The following is a 5,821-nucleotide window of genomic DNA, read 5'->3' as shown; positions in this document are numbered from 1 at the left end:
GTTGACAATCCCCGCCTGCCGCAAGTCCGCTCACCCGGGGAGACTCTCTTCTGCAAACCCAACTTCGTATCCCTCGATCCCTTCCTCGATTCCCCCTCCTACCCCCATAGGACAGCTCTTTTGCGTATTGGGTTATGTGATCTGCAAGCCCTGTTTGCATGCCCGTGGCTCTGTTTGCACATGGGTTAGAGCGTGAGCGCCAACCCCGATCGTTGTGTAGTTACTTTACCATAATCTCTCGACTAATATGCTTACTACGATTAGGGAGCGAGGGATGAGAGCGCATGGGGCATTCTAAGGTGAATAGACCAGCTTTTGACCATCGGGTGCCAATCGACAGGGAGTGCTCGTATCAATCCGTTTAAAAGAAATAACCTTTTTTTCTATCACGTCGGACTTTGGAGATATCGAAATTAATGTTTCATCGAAAGTCGGAATATAATTGTAAACATGTCACCTACACACTAATATTCTATAATTGTGCTCTGAAGAGGCGCATTTCTTAACACATTGATGTTTTAACTTCGAAATTGCTCCTCGTACAGCGCCATTTTCATGCAATTTACCCTCCCCTTCCGGTAATCGACCGACAATCCTTTCTGTTCGAAAACCTATAAGCAATAATTGAATTACGTCGGTGCAAATACAACTTTAACGATTCAAAAAGGAAGACAATGAACGATGTTTTCGAAAAGCTTGTGTACCCCTCGAAGGTTTATAGCACGATATTCTTATGATGTTTATCATGTTCCCCCGGTGTCAAAACATTAAGGCGCCATCAAATTATATGACAATTGTGGGAAAAAGAATTTCTCTACCCAAATTTGGCCATATCAGTTGGCAAATCCGATAGCGTTAATTCGGGACTACTTGTTACGCGTAGCACAATTCTGGTGATATTCTCACCTCCTGGTTTGCTCAACGGATTGTACCATTCTTGTGATTGAAACATCGAGAAAAACCGACTGATCTAATATTTCACGCTATTCTCATTTCTTGTGAAAATAAAAATCTTGTCAGAAATATTCAATTTCGTAAATAATTAGAAAAATAATCAGAATAGCGAAAAGTTCTAAATAACTTTTTTCAGCTTATTGTTAATCGATTTTATTTAACGCGAGCATGTTTTGCGCGTTTTTTCATGCATGTTTTTCGTACACAAAGTATCTGTTTCTATGACGGTAGAGTGCGTCCGCGAATGCGTATGCACGGAGTACAGTAAAGACCACTTTTAAGTCCTAGGAGTTAAAAGTGGTCTTTTCTATATTGCGCGCATGCGCTGTCGCAAACAAATCTGATATTACGCGACCCTGCCCTCAATTTTGTGCTTTTCGACAAAACGCGTAACATATTCTTGTTGTGGAAATAATCGTGTGCAACAAGGAGGCAACGGTTTTATCACTGCACGTTATTTGCAATATTCGTCATCGGCTCACCTACGATTCATATTGCAAACTTAAAAGACCGAGTTTGTCTCCTCGTGACACGATGTGCTATTCTTACTCGTACTCGCGTCAGTGATCAAAAAACAAAAGCCGATGACGATTTCTTGGTCGTAGAATTCTGGCCTCTCTTCATCCAAGTTTCTAAACGTAAAATCGTACAGCGCAAACAAAGGCGTATACGTAGGAACTAAGCACATCTCATGACTGCAGTGTAACCGTGCTCAAGGTACACCATAACTTGTTTAGAAAGAAGGTTTAGAAAGTCCCGAGGGAGAGATTCGGTTCGAGCTTGACATCGAAATCCCGTGACGTATCTAATTGGAGCCACTTTAGCGGCAGGGCGGGCGGATTGGATAAGCCATAAGCCACCCGGACCCGCTGCAGGAGATCACCCCGGGGCTTACACAACTGCCGGGGAGAATCTCGTGCCTACCCACCAACCTAATTTGACTCGGGCGCCCGGCCCGCGTGTATCTGCGAGTGGATCCGGCGTAAATAATGCCGATTATCCCCCCGGCAATTGTTTTATCGACCGAGCACGCCGCTCAAGGGGCGACTGCTGCGAGTCCGCCTCCCTCCCTCGCAGGACATTGCGAGGATACGTGTGTGCGTCCTTGTCTCTGCTCGCTCCCGGGCGGAACCGGGAAAGGAGGAAAAATGAAGTAAATAGAAGGGGCCGGGCTTCCTTTAAGGACGCTGGGGAGGCCTTTTCCACTCCGCGCAAATCTCCTTCTTCACCGTCCGTTGCCCGGTAACAAGGGGTAATTCGATAACGGGAATTAGCGAGAATTGATTGTCGGACCTCGACGGGATTTAAGGATCATTCGCGCGGTTAATAAAACTTTCCGTTTTTCGAGCTCAGCACTTGAGCACAGCCCCGGTGTCACGGTACAGACGAAGCAAGCAAATTGCATTTTATAATTTTACTCTTCCCTGAGCAATGAGATCTCTTAAAACTACGAGAAATTGTCTAGTTTTCAATTGTCGTAGTGTGGTCACAAAGAAGACCTTCGAGAATGGGGATTTCCACGCCAACTCGATAAACGATTGACCGTAACATTTTTTAATTCCATCAAGGATATTTTCCACGTTAGTAAGACCCCTGAAAAGCTTCGAGGAATTTTTTCAAATTTTTTAAGCCACTTGTCTTTACGCTGTAATTTTTTAAACCTATCTGAAAAATACCCAAATTGATTTTTATGAAACAAGTAAAAAACAATTGATTTCCGAAATTTAACATTTTCACGCAAGATTCAGAGCGGAACCTCGTTTTTACCTATTTTTTATTTTTTTTCTCATTTTTACTATTTTATTGATCGTTTTTTTCTATTTCCATACCTGTTAGAAGTCTATTATAACACGTACGGCATCTTCCACTTGATTACTGGTATTTTAAATTGTTTCTCCAGTTCTACAAAAACGTGAGTACGTTTCAGAGCTGGAGACACAATTTAAAAAACAAGTAATCAAATCGGAGATGCGGTATGTATTGTAATAGAAACATGTAAAAAAAAATGAGATCCCACCCTGAATCTTGCGTGAAAATGTTTCATTTCGGAAACCAAGTGGTTTTTTTTTCTTTCTTGCTTCATAAAAATCAATTTGGGTGTTTTTGAGATAGGTTTAAAAAATCATAGGGCAAAAACGAATGAAGTTTAGATTCTTTGAAGTTTACTACGTAAGCGTGATCGTGAATCTTATCATTTCTAAAAGTTGGAAGCGATTCTGTAGCAATGCCATAACATACCTTAATAAACCGAACAATTTATTCAATTATGTTCACACGATACTTTCGGCTGGATTTCTTGCTTGTGACGAAGGAAATGGTCCATGTCAACTGAAACTAATTCACTTCTGGGAACACAAGAGCTTAACACAATCCGAAATAAGAATCTGGCGGAATTGACGTGCCAGTTGAACCTGTGCAAGAACACTGCAGAAAGAGCTTATGTAGGCGCCATCTGTTGGAAAATATACCGAGTCAAGTTCTGCCGATAGGAATACCGTTCGTTTTCAACTGGCTATATTGTAATCTGCAGAACCAACAGATTTGATCGATTTTCACGGTTCCAAATTCAGTTGATCAAATATAAATGTTCTTCCCTTGAAAAAATCGTTGATGATACCGGAACACCGATCTCGGAAGACTTGATAAAGCCGAATTTCTTCCAGTTCCTTTCTTTCCACGGTGTACAAAATCTAATTATAAAGACCTAAAGCCCCGAGGGTGAGTAGTTAACTTTTTGTTGTTAGAGTGCTCGATTTCGGACGAATACCAGACAGCCGATCAGTCCGAGGAGTGTAGGACCATCCGCGGCACAGCGTGATTTTAAAAAAAGCATCATAGTGAACCGAGTTCACGCGGATACCCAGCCGCATCTGTGCTCACAATACATCATCATCTGTGAAATTAATGTTGAAATATGCTCAGCGTCAGTGATAAGGTACCTCGGGACTGAGCCAGGTAGGCCTCGGTGAGATATGTCTAAATACATAAACGTGACGGCTGATGGACGGGTGGCGGACCCTGAGGCCTGTCCGCGGGGGTCCGGAGCCTCGGGCCCGGCGTGATTCGGCCGCGGCACCCTGCTACGCGCCATGCATCAACACCCAAGATCCCATTATAGCTCATCAAAATAACAAACACGCCCTCCTCACTAAACCAACATTCTTTGTTCGCTTCAAATCCCAATATTCATCAAAATTACCTTGACACAGGGCAAATAGGCTGCTCGCTCGGGGGCCTGTCTCGGAATTTCATTCTCGCTATACATCCGCAAATCATAATTTTCACCCACCTGGAGAGTGTTTGATCAACTTGTTGAACATCCGCAATCACGACAGTCGAATAATAAATACCTATTGATAAAATACAAATCTTCTGTATTTCCCATCACTCCAAAAGATATTTCCAAAATACACCAAAAACTTCACACATATTGAACAAATGCTCACAATTTATGCTCAATTGAGTTGATCATCGTAAGCAATGGAAACCAAATTATGAAAATATGCAAACTGGTCGGATGAATTATACGCTGGCTTTGTGATATTTAAATATACCTCATTCTGCGATTCATCCTATTTCATTCTTAATAGACTTACAGGGTTACCCTACTGTGGAATTTTCAGTTTTTTCACCTTTGTACATACAGTTTCGATAATTAAGAATAATATGTAATAAGGTTTATGTCGATATTTAAAATATTTTTTGAGTCAAATCATTTGACATGAGGTAATTTTTTCACTCATGATACACTCTTTTGAAAAAAATCGTGTAATCGATGTCTTGAGTTGTAATCGATCAATCGACTTGAAATTTAGTACACATATTCAAAAGAATAGTATTTTTTGGCTCACGGATCATTTCATTGTTTCCATTTTTTGTACAAAATAATTATACTAATAGTAATAAAACGTATCCCTCAGCAAAAAATGTAAAAAAAATTGAGGAATGTTTTTTTCGTTACCAAACAGGAAAAAAGAGCTCCGTCAACCGAAAGCTAATACAATGTAGTTAACAAGCATATTTTTTTGCGACAGACTATCGATACTTACAATATCATGTACACAGACCGACAGTGCAGAAAACTATCGAAAGGTTCGAAGATCTTTATCAAATTATATGTCTTTCCAATAAAAATGTTCAAACACACTCCTTAACGTGTACATGAGTTGATATAAAAAAATCATTGATATTGCACCAGGTTTTCCGAAATTAATTTCTAAAAATTAGCGTGTTTCGAAATCGGTCATGCAGTAGGGTAACCATTAAAACAACCAAACATGAATTTAACCGCTTGAATAGAGTTCTCCATTCCTTCACATTTATGCAGTTCTGCTAAAACCATCAGCTCATTATCTGGTACTGCGACACCATATGGCTCTAAGCATGCTCATATGTTGGATCCCAATAGGCATGCAACAGACAAATTCACTGTGAGGTATGAAAATAATGGTACGAATATAAAAAAAATTAAGCGTCTTCGTGTTACAGAAATTTACACCAATAGTTACGGTAGTAAAACCAGGTTTTTTGGCGGCTGCACGATACAGGTCCGGTGCGCCTGTTTGTAGGCAATTAAAATTATCGTCCTATAACCGTAACACCGGTTGCTTATGTGTAGGCGATTTCTAGTTTGTACCGTAAGCTACACTCTACTTATCGTTATCACGATATTTATCATCGATTCTTGTTTGTATAAGTACTTTCAGAATAACTCACGAAAACAAGTAAATCTAGTGTTAGTCAGTCTATGCAAACTGACAAGTTCAACTGTGTCACCCTATTCACCAATCACCATTTGAATTTTAAATTCTTGAGAAAATAGCACACCACGATACGGGTGTGCAAAGTAGGTGATTTTCGCACGAGC

The sequence above is a fragment of the Neodiprion lecontei genome, chromosome 2, assembly GCF_021901455.1.
Source record: "Neodiprion lecontei isolate iyNeoLeco1 chromosome 2, iyNeoLeco1.1, whole genome shotgun sequence".
Taxonomy (NCBI): Eukaryota; Metazoa; Arthropoda; class Insecta; order Hymenoptera; family Diprionidae; genus Neodiprion; species Neodiprion lecontei.
Note: the sequence above shows the minus strand (reverse complement) of the source record.